The sequence below is a fragment of the Lontra canadensis genome, unplaced genomic scaffold (genome assembly GCF_010015895.1).
Source record: "Lontra canadensis isolate GAN:19392208 unplaced genomic scaffold, GSC_riverotter_1.0 scaffold6, whole genome shotgun sequence".
NCBI lineage: Eukaryota > Metazoa > Chordata > Mammalia > Carnivora > Mustelidae > Lontra > Lontra canadensis.
This window is the reverse complement of record NW_022631000.1, coordinates 136,683-159,544: the sequence shown is the minus strand read 5'-3', so window position 1 is coordinate 159,544 and position 22,862 is coordinate 136,683. Positions and strand designations below refer to the sequence as shown.

The 22,862-nt window shown below is 37.7% G+C and overlaps 2 pseudogenes; one reads left to right on the top strand and one right to left on the bottom strand.

Moving 5' to 3' along the window:
* Positions 1-172: 172 nt before the first annotated feature.
* Positions 173-6,786, bottom strand: LOC116864742 (annotated as a pseudogene).
* Positions 6,787-6,949: 163 nt separating this feature from the next.
* On the top strand, positions 6,950-21,659 carry LOC116864741 (annotated as a pseudogene).
* The last annotated feature ends 1,203 nt before the right edge of the window (positions 21,660-22,862 follow it).

Sequence of the window (22,862 nt, the reverse complement as noted above, 5' to 3'; positions counted from 1 at the left end):
ACTCTAAACCTAGATTAGTTTGTTTAAAAGATGGACTCATTCAGAATAATCCATATAAGTTTTAGTGGTATTAAGAAACAACTGTCTGTGAATAGATAGAATGGATTTTCAGGAAATATCCACAAAGAAAAAAAATTAAATTAAAAACAGTGGGGGGGGGGCAAGGGAAATATTAATATTGAGAAATAATAAAAGGGCAATTGCAAAGCAGGTAGCTTCCCACCCATGCCACACAATATGCTTTCATTAAGGTGTACTCTTTCCTGTTGGTATGAGCAGCCCAGTTGAAGAGAGCAGAAGCCGTGAACTGTAAGGGAGCTGAGACGCAAGCCAGGCAGAAGAACCACTCAAATTCACCAGACACCTTCTCGGGCAGCTCTAGCTTCTGGTGGAGTAGCTCAATTCCAGCAACATAACAACTCACTGAGCCCAGCGTACAGAGACCTTGGAGGAAAACAGAACATAACTAGGTAAGAGCATCCTAACAGCTTTTCAGGCAATATGACAGGGCAACAATATGTGAATGTTTAAGAATTATGACTCTTTGTCTCTATGGAAACAGGAAGAAGTTAAAAGGTACGTATAATGACAAGACTCACCTGCAAAGAGATGGAGAATGCCTGTGGCAATGGTGGGATACAAACTCCGGCAAATGCAAGCACAAAGTCCAATCACAGCCCCAAAGCACATCAATTCAAGACTAAAGAAGATGAAAGGAACTGGCAACGCCAAAGATCTGATTTTGAAAAAAAAAGAAAAAAAGGATATGTTATCACGATTTCAGACAGTTTTTTTCACAATGACAGTTTCATGGACTAATTAGATCTTTTCTCAAAAAGTGAGAAAGGAAGCCCTGGATGGTTCAGTGGGTTGAGCATCTTACTCTTGGTTTCTGCTCAGGTGGTGATCTCAGGGTCCTGAGAAAGAGCCCTATGCTGGGTTCCATGCTCAGCGGGGAGTCTGCTTAAGATTCTCTCTCTTTCTCCCTCTGCCCCTCCCCCTACTTATGCTATCTCCCTCCTCTCTCACTCTAAAATAAATTTTAAAATATTTTTTTTAAAAGTGAGAATGGAATACTTTAATATTGTGGATTCTTCTTTAAAGCACTTTGTTCAAAAAGATGTTACCCGATTAAAGTAAAAGGACACTAACAGTTAATAATTACTGAGGCTCATTGTGCCAGGTACTGTTCTGCACATGCTTTGTGTATTAATCCTCCCTAAAGCCCTATGTAGGATGTATAAATTTTATAAATGAGGGCACCGAGGCAAGAGGTACAAATAACTTGTACAAGGTAACACAGTAATCGGTAGAGCCAGCATTTGAAGCAAAACCTTCTGGCTCTACATACAAATAAATCTACATCCTTATAGGATCTCAAGGCAGGAATAAGAAGTAAGTGCATGGTGATTATAAAAGACCTATTGAAAGAATATACATAAAGCATAAAGCAGAAGATCTCAGCACTCAACAAATGGCACCTTTAATTACCATAAATTTCCTCAACAACATGGGAAGATAGCTGATGACTTTACAAACTATCCTCTCCCATTTATACATTATTTTAATTATTAGTAATGTCTTAATACCAACTCTAAACCAAATTTGACTTTCTAGGGCTTGTTTTACTTTTTGGAACTACACAAATCTTTTTTCCATTTTCCCTTCAAAGTCTGTCAATAATAAACTTCTTCCTATATATTTGCAATACAAAATTGAATACATTGAATAACACACTTTAACTGTTCAGACTGACATACATGCAGATTTTTATTAGAATAATACTGTAAATGTATATTCTCTTCCTTATGATTTTCTTGGTAACATTCTCTTTTCTCTAACTTACATTATATAAGAATACAGCATATAATACATATAACATACAAAATATGTCTCAATTGACTGTTTTATGTTATTTGTAAGGCTTTCTGATCAACAGTAGGCTAATAATTGTTATGTTTTGGGGGCATGAAAAGCTACACGTGGATTTTTGACTGTGTGAAATGGCCAGTGGTCTAACCCCTACATTATTCAAGGGTCAAGTCTATTTGCCATATTTATTCAATGCTTCCTCTCATGACATGGTCATTCTATGCATAAGTGCCAGAAAGTCTCTACAGACTGAATATCAGGTCCAAATATGAAGACAGTATTTCCTAAGTAGGCTGACCATCAAGGAATAGAATCCTCTTAAATATATCCATTATTTTTGATATCTATACTTTTGTTACTGCTGCATAAGACTGGATTAACAATTTTCATAGCCCTGAACTTTGACTCATATAGAGCTTTTAATCAACTTTTTTCAGATATCCCTAACTGAACTCAGGTAACTGAAATGTTTATCTCAAATATAGGAATTTGTTATTTATCTAAATTTACTATTTGAGTAAAGATTCTTTGCCTCTTTGGTTAAGCTTATTCCTAGGTATCCTATAGTTTTGGGTGCAATTGTAAATGGGATTGACTCCTTAATTTCTCTGTCTTCTGTTTTGTTGTAGATGTATAGAAATGCAACTGATTTCTGTGCATTGATTTTATATCTTGACACTTTTTACTGAATTCCTGTATGAGTTCTAGCAGTTTTGGGGTGGAATCCTTTGGGTTTTCCACATGAAGTATCACATCATCTGCAAAGAGTGAGAATTTGACATCTTCTTCACCAATTTGGATGCCTTTTATTTCTTTTTGTTGTCTGATTGCTGAGGCTAGGACTTCTAGTACTATGTTGAATAGTGGGGTGATGGTGGATAGCCCTTCTGTGTTCCTGACCCTTCTGTGTTCCAGCCCTGTTCTGTGTTCCTGAAAAATTAAGAGCTTTTCCCCATTGAGAATGATATTCGCTGTGGGCTTTTCATAGATTTATGACATTGAGGTATGTACCTTCTATCCCTATGCTGTGAAAGAGTTTTGATCAAGAAAGAATGCTATACTTTGTCAAATGCTTTTTTAGCATCTATTGATAGTATCATGGATATTGTTTTTTCTTTTATTAATATATTGTATCACACTGATTTGCAGATGTTGAACCAAACTTGCAGTCCCGGATTAAATTCCACTTGGTTGTCGTGAATAATACTTTTAATGTGCTTTTGGATCCTATTGGCTAATATGTTGGTGAGAACTTTTGCATCTGTGTTCCTCAAGGATATTGGTCTATAATTCTCCTTCTTGGCAGGGTCTTTGTCTGGTTTTGGGATCAAGGTAATGCTGGCCTCATAAGATGAGTTTGGAAGTTTTCCTTCCATTTCTATTGTTTGGAACAGATTCAGAAGAATAACCATTAATTTTTCTTTAAATCTGGTAGAATTCCCCTGGGAAGTTGTCTGGCCTTGGTCTCTTATTTGTTGGGAGATTTTTGTTGACTACTTCCATCTCCTTCCGGGTTATGGGTCTGTTCAGGTTTTCTATTTCTTTCTGGTTCAGTTTTGGTAGTTTCTATGTCTCTAGGAATGCATCCATTTCTTCCAGATTGCTGGTGTATAGTTGCTCACAATATGTTCTTATAATTGTTTGTATTTCTTTGGTGTCGTTTGTTCTCTCTCCTCTTTCATTCATGATGTTATTCATTTGGGTCCTTTCTCTTTTCTTTTTGATAAGTCTGGCCAGGGGTTTATTAATCTTATTAATTCCTTTGAAGAACCAGCTCTTAGTTTTGTTAATTTGTTCTATTGTTTTTTGGTTTCTACTTCATTGATTTCTACTCTGATCTTAATTATTTATGGTTTAGGTTGAGGCTTTCTTTGCTGTTGGGTTTAGGCTTTCTTTGCTGTTCTTTCTCCAGCTCCTGCAGGTTTCTTTAACATTTAACATTTAACATTTAACATTTCTTTCTGGTGTAAGGTTCTTTCTGGTGTAGGGTTAGGTTGTATACTTGAGACCTTCCTTATTTCTATAAATTACTCATGAAAGAAATTGGGGGAGACAAAAGAAATGGGTAAATATTCCATGCATATGGATTGGAAGAACAAATATTGTGAAAAGGTCTATGGGACCTAAGGCAATCTGCACATATAAACCAATGCATATCAAAATACCACTTTTTTCCCAAAGAAATTGAACAAATAATTCTAAAATTTATATGGAACCAGAAGAGACCCCAAATAGCCAGAGGAATGTTGAAAAAGAAAACTAAAGTTGATGGTATCACAATTCCAGACTTCAAGCTCTATTACAAAGCTCTAATAAACAAGAAGTATGATACTGGCACAAAAACAGACATATAGATCAATGGAACAGAATAGATAGCCCAGAAATGGACCCTCAACTCTATGGTCAACTAATCTTTGACAAAGCAGGAAAGAATATCCAGTGGAAAAAAAATGCAGCCTCTTCAACAAATGGTGTTGGGAAAATTGGACAGCCACATGCAGAAAAAATGAAACTGGGACATGTCCTTACACCACACACAAATATAGACTCAAAAATGGATGAACGACTCAATGTGAGACAGGAGTCCATCAAAATCCTTGAGGAGAACATAGGCAGCAAACTCTTCGACCTCAGCCACAGCAAATTCTTCCTAGAAACATCGCCAAAGGAAGTGAAGAAAGGAAAAAAATGAACTATTGGGTCTTCATCAAGATCAAAAGTTTTTGCACAGTAAAGGAAACAGTCAACAAAACCAAATGACAACTGACAGAATGGGAGAAGATATGTGCAAACGACATATCAGATAAAGGGCTAGTATCCAAAATCCATAAAGAACTTATCAAACTTAACACGCAAAGAACAAATAACCCAATCAAGAAATGGGCAGAAAACATGAACAGACATTTCTGCAAAGAAGACATCCAAAATGGCCAACAGACACATGAAAAGGTGCTCAACATCTCTCAGCATCAGGGAAATACAAATTAAAACCATAGTGAGATACCACCTCACACCAGTCAGAATGGCTAAAATTAACAAGTCAGGAAATGACAGATGCTGGCAAGGATGCAGAGAAAGGGGAACCCTCCTATACTGTTGGTGGGAAAGCAAGCTGACGCAGCCACTTTGGAAAACAGTATGAAGGTTCCTCAAAAAGTTGTCAATAGAGCTACCCCATGGCCCAGCAATCACACTACTGGATATTTACCCTAAAGATAGAATTGTAGTGATTTGAACGGGCATGTGCACCCGAATGTTTATAGCAGCAAAGTCCACAGTAGCCGAACTATGGAAAGAACATAGATGTTGATCAACAGATGAATGGATAAAGATGTGGTATATATACACAATGGAATAATAGGCAGTCATCAAGCCCCTGCTCAGGTCATGATCCCAGGGTCCTGGGATCAAGCCCCACATCGGGCTTTCTTCTCAGCAGGGAGCCTGCTTCCCCCCCTCTCTCTGCCTGCCTCTCTGCCTACTTGTGATATCTGTCAAATAAATAAATAAAATCTAAAAAAAAAACCCCACAAAATCTTGTCATTTGCATTGATGTGAATGGAACTAGAGGGTATTATGCTAAGCGAAGTAAGTCAATCAGAGAAAGACAATTATCATATGATCTCTCTGATATGGGGAATTTGAGAGATAGGGTGGCGAGGTCAAGGAGGGAAGAGGGGGAAAATGAAGCAAGATGTGACTGGGGAGGGAGAAAAGTCATGAGACACTTAATCTGAGGGAACAAACTGAGGGTTTGGTGGGAGGGAGGGATGGGGTGGCTGGATTATGGACATTGGAGAGGGTATGTGTTATGGTAAGGACTGTGATTTGTGTAAGACTGATGATTCACGGAACTGTCTCCCTGTAGCAAATAATACAGTATATGTTAATTTTTTAAAAAAGCTATTGATTTCATCATATAAATCATATAAATCTCTTTTCCTCAGAGAAGTTAGAAAGATCTTAGTAATTCATGAGCACAAACTTTAATTGACTATTTTTCCTGGATGCCACTGGGGAATGAGAGGAAAGAAAAAACCTTATTGCAATGTGCACTGTTCTATTAGGGGAAAAAAAAGAATATGAAGAGAAGATTCAAGGGTTGCTGATCATGATGCATTTACTTGTCATCAAGAACAGAAAGTAAAATTTCTTTGTACGTTAAAAATAAAATAAAATAAAATTTTACTCTTTAAAATGGCCCAGTAATGACATCTTTTGGGGAGGTCTATATTCATCCAATGGGTTCACTGCTTTTGGTAAGTATGTATGTAACTTTAGAGTATATTATCAACAGAACAGAGTTTACTGGGATACCACTTATTCCAAGTTGATGCAATGTACTGACTCATCTGGGTCAATAGCAGAGATCAACAACTGACAAATTTATTTCTTTTTCCCCCCAACTGTACTGCTGAGATCAATGTACTCATAGGTCTGAAGCAGATCAATCCCTCTATTATGGTTTCTAAGATCAACAAATTTCTCCATGAACTGCTCATTTAGTGTAAAACTTATGCATTTTGTGACCATATCAAGTGACTCTGCAACTCGAATAACAACGACTGCTTGTTGTTTTAATTATAAACATTTAACAAAAATCCCTTTTAGTAATTATTCTCTGAAATAAAAGTGATATAGAAAGATGTTCCCAGAGGACAACAACTTATTTGGCCTTGAGTGACACACAGGACTCACTGATGCTCAGTGAATGCCAGTAGTTCTCAGCAGTAGGCTTAAGTCATGGGCACAAGGAAGGAAAAGTTGGAGCAGTAAAATGAATGAGAATAGATATGCAAGAAGACTAGGAAGGTGGAGAAGACAAAGACCTAAATAAATAGGAACTTTGATTTTCTTTGCCAAACCTACTCCCCAAACCGCCCTCTTACCCATTTCCATTAATGACAATTCCATCCTTCAAGTTCTAGTTCTTTCTAGTTCCATCCTTCTGGTTTTCAAATGGAGAGTAATTGTCTGCAGTGATAGCATGGCTTAGCTCTAAACCTAAGGGCCTGTGCTGTGATTTGCCTACAGGGAGACCTGCCTAAGTCTCCAAAAAGTGTCCTTATCTCCCACCATGCCTTCAACTACCATTAGTTTTGGTGGATCATGTGATCCAAGGAGTAGAGCAACTAGTACAGCTGTTTACACCTTTGTAAATCCTTCTCCTGTTCAGAGTCACACTTAAAACTAACAGCGCTCCTGGACACTTGGTAAGTGGGTTGGAATAATACACCCAAATGAAGATGACATTGGCTCCAAAATCCACTGGCTCCCAATAGGTGTTGTACATTTCTTTTGGTTGTAAGAGGGCCAGATGCAGCAACTTATCCTTTACCTTAGAAGAGATGTCTCCCTATGACCCACCACTGGACCACTAGAAATTTCACCTAGATAAATGGGCCTTGAATTTTGTTGAATATATTTCTCAATTTCTGATACACAAATATCTACCAATAGGTCTATAGTACTTGCTCCATAAGGAATAAATGTGATACCTTATGAAAGGGAAAGAAGATCAAGGTCATCGAGTAAATATTTGCAAATCATGTATCTGATAAGAGCTTCATAAGCAGGATATAAGAAGAATCTCAAAGCTAAAAAATAAGAAATATATAACTCAATTTAAAAAAGAGAAAATATTTGAGTAGACACTTCAGTAAACAAGATACACAGATATCAAATGGAGACACAAAAATATGTTCAATAAAATTCATCATTGGGAAAATCAAATGACCATAGTGAGATACATTGACCCACCACTTAAAATAACTAAAATTGAGGGGCACCTGAGTGGCTCAGTTGGTTAAACATCTGCCTTCTGCTCAGGTCATAATGTCAGGGTCCTGGGATCAAGTCTTGCATCCAGCTCTTGCTCAGTGGGGTGTCTGCTTCTCCCTCTCATGCTTCCTCTGTGCTCTCTCTCGCTCTCTCTCTCTAAATAAATAGATATCTTTAAGAGAATAACTAAAATTGAGAAGACTACTAATATTGAAGCAGCAATACAGACTTTTGTACCGTAGATTGACCACAGTATGAGGTGAGAGATAAATACACAAAATTGAAGAGAAGAATTAAATTTAACTCAAGTTTGGATTATGTTGAAATTCTCAGTGCACATATTGCTTACACACCCTTCTACTAAGTTATGACAGGGCTTCTCTTTTATCTATGTAGTTTATTTCCCCCTTTTCTTTGGCTTTCACAAACAAAGTCTAAGAACACAGAATAACTGATTAATGACTCCATCAAAATATAGGCCCTTTGCTTTCCCCCTTGCTGCCATCAAGTCCCATGTGGAGGTTAAGCACTTTTACTCCTCTTTAGATACTAAATCAAAATGTTGCTATTTGTACATTGTACTCTTTTGACACATACAATGTCACTATTTTCTGAGTGAACATTATGTCACTTCTCTCTTCATGTTGAAAGGTAAGTATGAACACCTTACCACCGTGTTCAAAATATCCCACTACCTGTCCTTAAAAGTGGGATAAAAAACAAAGTGCCTGACCTACCCTCCAGACTCTATGTGAGCCCAACCATGTTGGTCTTTCTCATCCCATCTGGCTCCTCTTGCTTCTCTTTGGATGCCAGCTGCATTTAACACTTTTCTTTATGTGCTTCTCCAATGATCTAGCTCTGAGATCACCTAGGCCCTCCAAGGATGGAAGGCCCTAATGGTAGCAAAGTCCAGGTCATCACCTTATCAATGAAGACTTTGGACATCCTGCCTGACCTATCAAAAGAGAATCTGCATTTTCAGAAAATTACTAGGAGATTCACAGGCATTAATGTTTGAGAAGCATGGATATATGCCACCTCCCACTATCATCCTTTGTTTTGTTTTCCCTTTCATCTTCCCTTGACCTTTGTGAAGTAAGATTTATCACCTGTTACAAATTAAAGTGTGAAGTTCAGTATAGTTCTGGAACATGAGCTGCACATTGCATGAAAAGGACACCTGTAGTTAAGGTTCCCCTGAAGGGAATGCAGCACTTTGGCTTCATTAAAATCATTTATGATTGGCTCAGATGAGATCATACTAATCAAAGCACTCAGAGCATCAACATTTATACATTGAAATATGCATAAATATGTCAGAGGCGTCATTAGTAGTGGAAAATAGGGGCATAAAATATAATATCTATGATGACTTGTTTATGATTTCAGATTCTATAATGTCCTATGAGCTACCTGGACTTTTCACACATGTTCAAGTTTACATTGCCCAGGAGAACAATTTAGCTTTGTCCTAAAGGGAAGCCTTAGGTGCTATTAGGAGAATTTTAGTTCTTCATTCCTTCCTATTCTGGCAAAAAGCCCAGAGTTGTACAACTGGTTAACCATTGTGCTTGAAACAAATTGATATAAACAACATTCTCCTGAGCTTGTTAAAGGAAGCCTCCAAAGTGAATCAGTGTGCAAGAAGTTACTACACATCTTATGGTCATTTCAGTACTACTGCATTTCTTATCTACTTTAGAAAACCTAACACTTCAAAAGAATTTTCTCAATTTCTTATAAGATATGGGTAAGAGAGAAATGATTACTATAAAATTCATTATTCTTTATATATAAGTTTGACATACTCTTAAATTTTAATAATTTTACATTGGGTTTACAAGAGCCTAAAAGCCAGGTGAGTAATGGAAAACAAATACTGAATAATTTACATATTAAATCTTAATGACTCTCCTCTAGTAAGCAAAATAGCTGTAAGACTGAATTACTCCCTTTAACAATGTTTTATTATTTCTTAACATATCTCTAAGGACTTTATAAGTATTCATGAACTAGAGTGTACAATTTAAACTACATTTAAATATCATTCCATAATGATTTATACATAAGTAATCTTTCTGCTTATTCTGATTAAAAGCTCTATTATGTTTAACTGATCACATTTTCTGAATCAAACTTTTAAGGTAAGTCAGTTGTGTATTAACTCTATCCTATCTCCCACTTCTGACAAGCATTTCATTGACTATATACATGTAGCAGGAAATAGGCAGTAGGTGCTCCTTCACTTCTCTTTCCAGCATTTATAGCTTAATAAGTACCCACACAAACTGAATTTGAGATTTTTTTCATTATTTAGTGATTTGGAATTGCCTAGAAAGGAGCTTTTCAAATAAAAATACCTCTATCATGTGAAATTAGTAGCTTTGCTATTTATATCACCTGTATTCCACTCCATTCTGCCTCAATTTTATTCTGTGAAAACACTGGTAGAGAAAAGGTGTTCTCAAGTAAAACCATAAGGATTTCTAGAAAAAAGTCAGTCCTAATCATTGTTATAGCAAATGTAAGGCAACTTTTAAATATGAAAAACCTTTCAGGCAGTGTTAATATATTTATGAGTAAAGTTTGTGACATAAAATTTAACCGGAAAATCTGTTACATACACATATCCCATAGAAAAATAAATTTGGAAATTTTAATAAAATAAGGAAAGAAAAGATTCCTATTGTTGACAACTTTAAACAATACCCAGGGTTAAAATAAACATTTATCCCTAAACCCTGGGCTTTTACTTTTTTGTTGTCCACAAGTCTTTCTCTGTTACATTCGTTTTTTCTTTTAAATATTTATTTCTTTATTTTAGAAAGAGAGAGAGAGAGTGAAAGTGGGTAGAAGGGCAGAAAGAGAGAGAGAGAGAGAGAGAGAGAGAGAATCCTCAAGCAGATGCCTGGCTGAGTGCATAGCCCAATGTGTGGCTTAATCCCAGGACTCTGAGATCATGACCTGAACTGAAATTGAAAGTCTGCCTCTTAACCCACTGAGCCACCCAGTCACCCCTGATAGATTCTTAATCCTTCTTTTCTGCTTGTCTTTCCCACACTCATCTAGCCATGTGTCTATTATTCTCTGCCTATTTCTGTTCTTGCATCTTGTGATCTTCACCCACCCAAATGTCTCCTTCTGCTGTCTTCTGTCTTCTTTTTATGGCTTTCTCTCCATTTCTCTCTTTTGAAAACTTTTAATAAAGCAATGTCAAGGAAAAATGTTCTATTTGTCCACCCGCAGTAGACATATAACAACTGTTGTCCACATTCTTGGAATATTCAGTCTTGCTTCCCTTCTCACTGTTGTGCAATTGTTTCCCATTCAATGCCATTACGCTCTGGCCTCCACTGAATCACATACCAGAAATTGCTCTCGCTAAAGCCATCTCTTAGTTTCCATGCTCAATCACACCTGTTCACTCCTTATCCTAGTAGAGCATTTATTTTAGTGTTGGTACCATAATTTTCTTTGTCCTTGACTATCTTTCTCTCTTGTGTTCATGATACTCATCACTCATCTTGATCACTCTGCTCAGTATCCTTTCCTGTTCTCTCCCTGTCTTTATTCACTGCTAGTCAGAACTATTAGTTTCAACAAGAATTTTTTTGGAATGGAATCTAACACAGAAATCCTGGGAAATTAAAGGATTCTGCTGAGAAAAAATGGGCAGGAACAAAAGCAAACATGGCCATCTGCCAATAGCAAAAATTATATTCTAACATTGACTCCATGAGGGCTGTTGTCACCACTGCTATGTGAGAATGCCACTGTTCACATGGACAGAGTCACTGGTGTGGGTGCAGGGTGCATTTGCTGGAACGTTCATATTGTGCCTTGGCTGCCTTTGCAATTCAAATTATCTTTTGTCCTTGTCCCTATTCCTCCCTCATTCCAAATTTCAACTCTAGTGTGAGTGATGTAGAGTTACCAAACCTACATCATGTCCCCTCACCCTAGTTGTCAGGGAGATAGGAAAGTCAACTGTAGCACTTTTGGGACCTATGATGGGTGGTAGAGTTTGCTGGCATCAAAATTATGTGGTAGAAAAGAGGATCAGTTTGGCTACCTAAAAGTGACATATATTTTACTCCACTTTAACATACGTTGTCAGTTTAGTTATTCACCATTCTCTTCACTTTATGTATTCTCCAACAGATAGGTCATACATAACTATGCCTTCAGTCTGCCCCAATGATTTTCAATTCATGATTTGCAGTAGACTCAAACTACAAAGTACACATGCACTGGATGTCCACAAACTGGACACTGCATCTAAGTTCTCAATCAAATTTTGATGAGAATCTACCGAGTTGCCAAGTGATAATTCATTCTTCAATGACTAACCCTGAAATGTGTCAGAGAGGCACTGCATCTACCTTCTGAACACTTTGCATCTGTCTCTTCATCTTCCCATCAATCTCGGTGTCATCTCACATATAGTTTAGCCATGTCACATGTGTTTGGGTCACTTATAGTTCAAGTAGAATACAGATTATTAGCCTTTATAATTGATTCACTAAATCAATGTCTACAGTAAAACTTCAAATCTGTATTTTGCATATAACTTTCCCCAGAATGTGTAATCTGGGGGACATTTTAAGCAAAATATAGATTTGAGGTTTTACTATAGGTTCTGGTTTGAGAACACTCAATAGTAGTAACATTTTTACTAGTATTCTTGACCCTAATTTCAGACTTTCTGCAGCTTATTTTCTACACCTCCATATATTCATTTTATTTCATTAAAATTTTTTAAAATTTTTATTTATTTTTAAAATTTCTTTTCAGTGTTCCAGAATTCATTGTTTATGCACCACACCCAGTGCCCCATACAATATGTGCCCTCCATAATACCCACCACCAGGCTCACCCAACCTCCCACCATCCTCCCCTCCAAAACCCTCAGATTGTTTCTCAGGGTCCACAGTATCTCATGGTTCATTTCCCCCTCCAAATTCCCGCAACTCCCTTCTCCTCTCCATCTCCCCATGTCCTTCATGTTATTCCTTATACTCCACAAATAAGTGAAACCATATGATAATTGACTCTCTCTGTTTGACTTATTTCTCCCAGCATAATCTCTTCCAGTCCTGTCCATGTAGATACAAAAGTTGGGTATTCATCCTTTCTGATGGAGGCATAATGCTCCATGGTATATATGGACCACATCTTTCTTATCCATTCATCTGAAGGGCCTCTTTGTACTTTCCACAGTTTGGTGATTGCCACTATGAACATTGGGGTACAGATGGCCCTTCTTTTCACTACATTTGTATCTTTGGAGCAAATACCCAGTAATGCAATTGCGGGGTGATAGGGTAGCTCTATTTTTAATTTCTTAAGGAATCTCTACCCTGTTTTCCAAAGTGGCTGCACCAACCTGCATTCCCATCAACAGTGTAAGAGAGTTCCCCTTTCTCTACATCCTCTCCAACACATGTTGTCTCTTGTCCTGTTAATTTTGTCTATTCTAACTGGTGTAAGGTGGCATCTCAAAGTGGTTTTGATTTGAATCTCACTGATGGCTAGTGATGATGACCATTTTTTCATGTGTCTGTTAGCCATTTGTATGTCTTCATTGGAGAAGTGTCTGTTCATATCTTCCGCCCATTTCTTGACATGATTATCTGTTTTGTGTGTGTTGAATTTGAGGAGTTCTCTATAGATCCTGGATATCAGCGCTTTGTCCGTATTGTCATTTGCAAATATCTTCTCCCATTCTGTGCATTGTTTCTTTGTTTTTTTTTTTTTTTTGAATGTTTCTTTTGCTGTGTAGAAACTTTTGACCTTCATGAAGTCTCAAAAATTAATTTTTGCTTTTGTTTCCCTTGCCTTTGGAGTCATCATGAAAGAAGTTACTGTGGCTGATGTAGAAGAGGTTGCTTCCTATGTTCTTCTCTAGGATTCTGGTTGATTCCTGCCTCATGTTCAGGTCTTTTGTCCACTTCGAGTTTATCTTTGTGTTTGGTGTAAGAGAATGGTTAAGTTTCATTCTTCTCCACATAGCTGTCCAATTTTCCCAGCACCATTTATTGAAGAGACTGTATTTTTCCACTGTATTTTTTTCCTGCTTTGTCGAAGATTATTTGACCATAGAGTTGAGGGTCCATATCTGGGTTCTCTACCCTGTTCCACTGGTCCTTGTGTCTGTTTTTGTGCCAGTACTATGCTGTGTTAGTGATCACAGCTTTGTAATATAGCTTGAAATCAGGCAACATGATGTCCCCAGTTTTGTTTCTCTTTTTCAACACTTTATCAATTTGGGGTTTCTTCTGATTCCATACAAATTTTAGGATTTTTTGCTCCAGCTCTTTGAAAAATGCCAGTGAATTTTGATCAGAATGGCATTGAAAGTACAGATTGCTCTAGGTAGTATAGACACTTTAACAATGTTTATTCTTCTGATCCATGAGCATGGAATGGTCTTCCATCTTTTTGTGTCTCCCTCAATTTCTTTCATGAGTGTTCTGAAGTTCCTTGAGTACAGATCTTTCACGTCTTTGGTTAGGTTTATTCCCAGGTATGTTATGGTTATTGATGCTATAGTAAATGGAATTGATTCTCCAATTTCCCTTTCTATATTTTCATTGTTAAAATATAAGAAAGCAACTTATTTCTGTACATTGATTTTGTATCCTGCCACATTACCAAATTGCTGTATGAGTTCTAGTAGTTTGGGGGTGGAGTCTTTTGGGTTTTCCATATAAAGAATCATGTCATCTGCGAAGAGAGAGAGTTTGACTTCTTCATTGCCAATTTGGATACCTTTTATTTCTCTTTGTTCTCTGATTGCCGTTGCTAGGACTTCTAATACTATGTTGAACAAGAGTGGTGAGAGTGGGCATCCTTGTCGTGTTCCTGTTCTCAACGGGAAGGCTTTGAGCTTCTTCCCATTGAGGATGATATTTGCTGTGGGTCTTTCATAGATAGATTTTATGAAGTTCAGGAATGTTCCCTCTATCCCTATACTTTGAAGCATTTTAATCAGGAACGGATGTTGGATTTTGTCAAATGCTTTTTCTGCATCAATTGAGAGGACCATGAGGTTCTCTCTCTTCTCTTATTGATTTGGTCTATCACATTGATTGATTTGTGAATGTTCAACCACCCTTGCAATGTAGGGATAAATCCCACCTGGTCATGGTGGATAATCTTTTTAATGTGCTGTTGGATCCTATTTGCTAGGATCTTGTTGAGAATCTTAGCATCTGTATTCATCAGTGATATTGATCTGAAATTCTCCTTTTTGTTGGGGTCTTTGCCTGGTTTGGAGATCAGGGTAATGCTGGCTTCATAAAAAGAGTCTGAAAGTTTTCCTTCTGCTTCAATTTTTTTGAAAAAGCTTCAGGAGAATAGGTATTATTTCTTTGAATGTTTGGTAGAATTCCCCAGGGAGTCAGTCAGGTCCTGGACTCTTGTTTTTTGGGAGGTTTTTGATCACTGCTTCAATCTTGTTACTAGATATTGGTCTACTCAGGTTGTCAATTTCTTCCTGATTCAGTTTTGGATATTTATCGTTTTCCAGGAATGCATCCATTTCATCTAGGTTGCTTAACTTATTGGCATATAACTGTTGATAATAATTTCTGATGATTGTTTCTATTTCCTTGGTGTTAGTTGTGATCTCTCCTGTTTCATTCATAATTCTATTAATTTGGGTCTTTTCTCTTTTCTTTGGGATTAGTTTGGCCAATGGTTTATTGATCTTATTGATTCTTTCAAAAACCAGCTTCTAGTTTCGTTGATGTGTTCTACTGTATCTCTAGTTTCTATCTCATTGATCTCTTCTCTAATCTTGATTATTTCCACTCTTCTGTGTGGGGTCATTTTAATTTGTTGTTGATTCTCCAGTTCTTTAAAGTGTAAGAGAGCTGGTGTATTCTTGATTTTTCCATTTTTTTGAGGGAGGCTTCGATGGCTATGTATTTCCCTCTTAGAACAGCCTTTGCTGTATCCCATAGGTTTTGGACTGAAGTGCCTTCATTCTCATTGGTTTCCATGAATTGTTTAAGTTCTTCTTTGATTTACTGGTTGATCCAAGCATTCTTAAGCAAGGTGGTCTTTAGTTTCCAGGTGTTTGAATTCCTTCCGAACTTTTTCTTGTGGTTGAGTTCCAGTTTCAAAGCATTGTGATCTGACAATATGCAGGGAATAATCTCAATCTCTTGGTATCAGTTGAGTCCTGATTTGTGACCCAGTATGTGGTCTATTCTGGAGAAAGTTTATGTGTACTTGAGAAGAATGAGTATTCTGTTGTTTTAGGGTGGAATATTCTGTATATATCTATGAGGTCCATCTGATTCAATGTCTCATTCAATGCTCTTATTTCTTTTTTTCAGAATTAAAAAAATTTTTTTAATTAACATATAATGTATTATTAGCCCCAGGGTTACAGGTCTGTGAATCACCAGATTTACACATTTCACAGCACTCACCATAGCACATAACCTCCCCAACGTCCATAACACCACCACCCTCTCCCTACACCCCTTTCTCCAGCAATCCTCAGTTTGTTTTGTGAGATTAAGAGTCTCTTATGGTTTGTCTCCCTCCAGATTCTATCTTGTTTCATTTATTCATTTCCTACCTCCCAAATCTCCCATGTTGCATCTCCACTTCCTCATATCAGAGAGATCATATGATACTTGCCTTTCTCAGATTGACTTATTTTGCTAAGTATAGTACCCTCTAATTCCATCCACATCATCGCAAATGGCAAGATTTCATTTCTTTTGATGGCTACATAGTATTCCATTGTATACATATACCCCACCTCTTCTTTATTCACTCATCTGTTGATGGACATCTAGGTTCTTTCCATAGTTTGGCTATTGTGGACATTGCTTCTATAAGCATTCAGGTACAGATGCCCCTTTGGGTCACTACATTTGTATCCTTAGGGTAAATACCCGGTAGTGTTTTTGCTGGGTTGTAGGGTAGCTCTATTTTCAACTTTTTGAGGAACCTCCATGCTGTTTTCCAGAGTGGTTGCCCCAGCTAACATTCCCACCAACAGTGGAGGAGGGTTCCCCTTTCTTGGCATCCTTACCAGCATCTGTCATTTCCTGACTTGTTAATTTTAGCCATTCTGACTGGTGTGAGGTGGTATCTCATTGTGGTTTTGATTTGTATTTCCCTGATGCCGAGTGATGTGGTCAATGATCTTGTTTCTTTATTGATTTTTCTGCTTCAATGATCTGTCTGTTACTGAGAGTGGTGTGTTAAGATCCCCTGCTGTTAATGTATTCATATCAATATGACTCTTTATCTTGATTAACAGTTGTCTTATGTAGTTGGCTGGTCCCACATTGGGGGTATAAATATTTACAATTGTTAGATCTTCATGGTGGATAGACCCTTAAAGAACGATGTAGTGTCCTTCTGTATCTCTGACTACAGTTTTTAGTTCAAAATCTAATTTATCTGATATGAGAATCGCTACCCCAGCTTTCTTTTGAGGCACATTGGCATAAAAGATGCTTCTCCATCCCTTCACTTTCAGTATGGATGTATCCTTAGGTTCAAAATGGGTCTCTTATAGACAACATAAGGATGGGTCCTGTTGTTTTATCTAATCTGCAACCCTGTGCCATTTTATGGGCATATTTAGGTCATTCACATTGAGAGTGATTATTGAGAGATACGTTTTTATTGACAGTGTTACCTGTGAAGTCCTTGTTTCTATAGATTTTCTCCATAAACTTCTGTTCAGTGACATTCTCGGGTTTTTTCTTCTTTTATAGAACCACCCCTAATATTTCTTGCAGTGCCAGCTTGGTGGTCACATACTCTTTTAAACATTGCTGGTCTTGGAAGCTCTTTATCTCTCCATCCATTTTGAATGTCAGTCTTGCTGGATAAAGTATTCTTGGCTGCATGTTCTTTTCATTTAGTGCCCTGAATACCTCTTGCCAACCCTTTCTGGCTTGCCAGGTTTCTGTGGACATGTCTGATGTTTTTCTGATGGGCTTTCCTCTGTATGTAAGGAATCTCTTCCCCCTAGCTGCTTTCAAGAGCTCCTGTCTAAAATTTTGATTAATCAGTTTCACAATCAGGTATCTCGAGGTCTTTCAAGATTCTATGATCCTGGGAGAGATCTTTCTGCCTCTAGGACATAAACGCTGGTTTCATTCTCCAGATTTGGAAAATTTTCATCAAGAATTTGTTCAGCTCTGTCTTCTAGCCTTTCTTCTTTCTCCTGTCCCTCAGGGATTCCAATAATTCTGATGTTGGAACATTTCATGGCATCATTTATTTCCCTAATTCTGTTTTCATGGTTTCTAAGTTGTTTTTTCCAGGCCTCCTCCTGATGCTTTTTCTCTATCAGTTTGTCCTCTAGATCGATCACTAATTCTATCTTCTGCCTCAGTTACCCTAGCTGTTAGAGAATTTAGATTAGATTAGAACTCATTGATAGCATTGATAACATCTTCCCTGGTGGCTTTCACTTCTGCCCTAATCAATCCATTTTGTTATTAATCATTTTGTCCAACCTAGCCATTGCCTGGATGATTGTTAGCCTGAATTCCCTCTCTGACATACTGTTTATGTCCATATCCAATAGTTCTGATGGAGATGGCACAGTATCTGAATTTTTCCTCTGTTGGGCATTCCTCCTCCTACTTATTTTGGTGAGAGATGGCTGAAGAGATGTGTAGCTGAAAGTATCAACTACAAGGTGTACCCTGGAATGCTTCTGAACAATTGGGAGTCCACACCAAAAAGAAAGAAGAAAGAGAGAGAGAGAGAAAGAGAGACAGAAAAAAAAGAAAGAAAGAAAGAAAGAAAGAAAGAAAGAAAGAGAAAGAAAAAGAAAAAGAGAAGACCAAGCCTGAATGGGACCCAAAGGCAAGATTTATAAAGTATACAAACAAAAAGTCCAATGAAAGTGACAAAAAATGATAAAAAAGTAAAAGAACCCAGTCAAATGAACCCCATGTATAAGATATATATACTAGCAGAACAAAAACAAATACACAGAAACACTGACAGAAGAAAAAGATGGGAGAGTGGTTATAAATTCTCAGTGTGGGCGAGAAAGGTTATTTTGATTCTTCCTGGGTGTATCTTGATGTCTTTGTTAAAGGGCTCAACTTTTCCGAGATAAAGGGGGATTAAAACTGGTTTATATATAAGGAGAGTATTGACTGGGGAAAGAGGATTACCTTGAAGCGTATCTCTATATGAACATTAAAAAAAAAAAAAAGAAAAGCAAAAGAAAAACATAGGTATATGTATCAAAAAAGTTCAAGTTAAAAGGTTATTATGGAATTTGTTGTACTGAACCTCTCATTGTGATGGTAAATAGGTTAAAAATTATAAAAAATTAAAAAGAATGAAAATAGTGGGAACTAATTCAAAATAAAAGTTGTATCTATGAAGTATACAGTCTTTAGGGCAATATTGGGAGCTTAATATCTTCTTTTCACCTCATATTGGGTTTTTACAGTTTTATTTGGACCCTGTGGTGGTTGTCCTCTTGTGTTTTTTTTTTTTTTTTTTTTGTGTGTGTGTGTGTGTGTGTGTGTGTGTGTGTGTGTTTATTTTGGCTGGCTTTTGGGGGGAGGGGCCTGCCACATGGTTTTTCAGGCAGTCTTGCTAGAGCTGAGTGCTCCTGCCCCCTATCAAGGGGCTGGGCTCTGAGGAAACTGGTTTTTCAGGCTTTGTTTTCTCTGGAGGTTTTTTGTTTTGTTTTGTTTTGTTTTGTTTTTTCTTTTCTCACCTTGGCAGCTTTAGGTGGTTCTTCAGAGGTTTAGAGAAAAGCAAAGTGCACCCAGACCTCTGTCTCAGAGAGAAGGCTCAGTCTGTTCCCCTCTCCGTGGTCCTGAGCACACAGACTCCCCTCTGCCACCTCCCACCAGGAGAGCACATCCCAGCCACAGTCTCAGGGGTCACAGGAGCTCCCGCTTGTACCCCAGTGCTTTCAAAACTGTAAGCAGTATTAGTCCAGAGAGCCGCTTGCAGTGGCTGCCCCCACCTCCACTGTCTGGGCAGGTGCAGGTGCAGGCCGGAGAGGTCCCAACCAGAGGTAGCACTCTGAGATTTTCACAATGGCCTGGGCTGGGAGTGTTCAGACTCTCCCCAGTCCTAGAAAGCACTGGCCAGCATCTGCACGGACCTCTCTCAGGGGAGGATGTGGAGCACAAGGCGGCTCAGGGATCAGGGCCTGGATTCTTTGCCACACTCTTCTCTGGCACCGCACTGGGAGTGGTCCTCCTGGGTCTGTTGGCTTAAGACCATGTCCCTTACTGCCCAATTCCACCAATTTCCCCTTAAAATCTTTTGCTCTTCTTGAGTGCTTTTAACCAGACTGCAAGTTAATGCTGTTCCCCAATCATAGGGCACTCTCTTATTGGGGTCTTACTTTCCAATGGGTTGCTTCTCATGGCTCCCTCCCCCTTTTGTTTATCTTCCAATTTCGGTCCAATGTTCCCCATCCACTTGACCTGTCCACTGGTGTCTTATGCACCTGTAGAGATCCAGAAGTGTATAGGCTGATTTCATGGGTGATCAGAGTGTTCTGGTAGATAATCAGCTCACTTTACAGGACCTGTTGAAACAGTGCCTCCTGCTTCTCTGCCAAGTTCCCCCCACCCCATTTATTCATTTTAAAAAGAATCTACCAGTACTACTCTTTCTCTTAGCTTCAGTACATGCTTATTCCCTGATGAATAATGTTCATGATCCTTCACATGACAATTAACTCATTTTATTACTGAGGCCCTTCAAGATCCTTTTCCCTTTACCCTACATCCAGATCCCAAACATAAAAATTTCCAAATTACACAGATCCTATCCCATAAATTTAGGAGATACTACAATGTCTTTCATTTTTCTAATTGTGTTCATTGCTGCACACTTTAAAAATTGAAATAATTGCACTTATTTCAAGCCCTTAAAATAGATTCCAATCAATAGAGAGGTAATACACAAAATTGAGATGGTATTCTGATGTGCATAGTTTTATTTCAACTCTCCTTTCCATATTTTCATGTTATAAATTGAGTGACATTTTCCCATTTACTAAATTTCATTTCAGGCAACACTCAGTGAGGATTTGGAAAAGGAACATGAAAAAGGACTTGGAAATGCAACATTGCTGACAGATTTGATTCTCACAGGATGCACATACGAACCACAGTGGCAAATCCCCTTGTTCCTAGTGTTCTTGGTTATCTATCTTCTCACCTTGTGGGGAACCTTGGTCTAATTGCTCTCATATGGAATGACTCTCAGCTTCACATTCCCATGTACTTATCTCTTGGGAGTTTGGCATTTGTGGATGCTTAGATATCATCCACAGTGTCCCCCAAGATGCTGGTCAAATTTTTGCCAAGACCAAAATGGTATCTATTTCAGAATGCATGATACAATTTTTTCCTTTGCAAAGTATAACAGTGGAATACTTTCTACTGGCAGCGATGGCATATGATCACTATGTGGCCGTATGCAAACCATTACATTATCCAGTGATTATGTCCAAGACACTGTGCATCCTCTTGTTAGTTTTGTCACTCTCAGGTGGCCTTCTTCATGCCATAATTCATAGTTTTTTATTCAGATTAACCTTCTGCAATTCCATCATAGTACATCACTTTTACTCTGACATTATACCATTGCTCAAGATTTCTTGTACTAACCCTTCTATCAATTATCTGATAGTATTTATTTTTGTTGGGTCAATACAGATGTTCATCATTCCTATAGTTCTTGTCTCCTACACACTAGTTCTCTTTACAATCTTAAAAAAGAAGTCTCTATAAGGCATAAAGAAAGCCTTCTCTACCTGTGGAGCCCATCTCTTATCTGTCTCCTTGTACTATGGTGCTCTTTTCTTCATGTGTGTGCACCCCATACCTACATAATCAGAAGACCAACATATGAAGGACTCTCTATTTTACACTATCATAATTCTTTTGTTAAATCCAATTATCTACAGTTTGAGAAATAAGAAAGTCATAGATTCATCGAGGAAAATACTGAAGAGAAATTCTTAGAATTCACATTATTATCTGTTCTCTTTTCACTAGAATGACAAACTACAGATTACATATTTTCTCTGTGTTGATTAGGATTCAGTTTTTGCAGTTATAATTGTCTTAATGTTTAAATGACTTAAGGTGAGATTACAAAACAAATATATGTATATGAAGTCAAAATATAGAGGTAATTTTAATCAAGTGTTCATGACATAAAAATAATTTAAAAGGAAACAAAATATTTTTTGTTTGCATGTTTCAATGTGGCTTCATAAGTGCATTAAGCATTGAAATAGGATAATTTCTCTAAAAAGAATTTGAATATGATAATCTGACAACCATGCAGCTATGCACCCCAAAGACTCACATTACATTCATTCCACATTGGAGTCAGGGTTGTATTTGAGTGAACAGAGACCAAAAAGTACAGTGAGTGATTGGATTTCAGGTTCACCTCTGCCCTTCCTCTTTCACCGCTGATTACCTACACCATTCTACTGTTATAACTGAGGTCTTCACACTAAGACTGCTCACTTCTGTCATTTGCTGTAATCTTGTTACTTTTTCTACATCCTATTGATATTCTTACTTCTAAACATTGACTAAATAATATCCCACTTCAGCAACTTTTTATGGATTATCATATCTACCAGTTTATTATATATGGGATATGTATCTAAAACTCTATATATGCATATGCATATTTTACTCACATATGTACATGTACAAAATGACTGATATACAAAGATACCTACATACATATTATACAGATTGTATATATCCCTGGCAGATTATATATTTGCTATGTGCTGATTAGTATGTTGTTGTTGTTATAAGTAAATTTTAAAGATTTTATTTATTTATTTATTTGAGGAAGAGAGAGCACACAGGAGTGGGGGAGATGGGCAGAAGGAAAAGTGGACTCTCCACCCAGCAGGGAGCCCAATGCAGGGCTATATCCCAGGACCATGGGATCATGATCTGAGCCGATGGCAGAACCAAATGAGTTTAACCAACTGAGCCACCCAGATGTCACTGTTGTTATTGTTGTCTTAAAGTAGTCTCCATGCCTGGTGTGAGACCCAACACAGAACCTGATCTAATGACCCTGAGATCAAGACCTCAGCTGAGATCAAGAGTCAGAAATCCAACTGAGTCATTTTTGGTGCCCCTGTGTTTACTAGTTTTAAACAATTTCTGCAGTTATAATTGCCCTAGTGT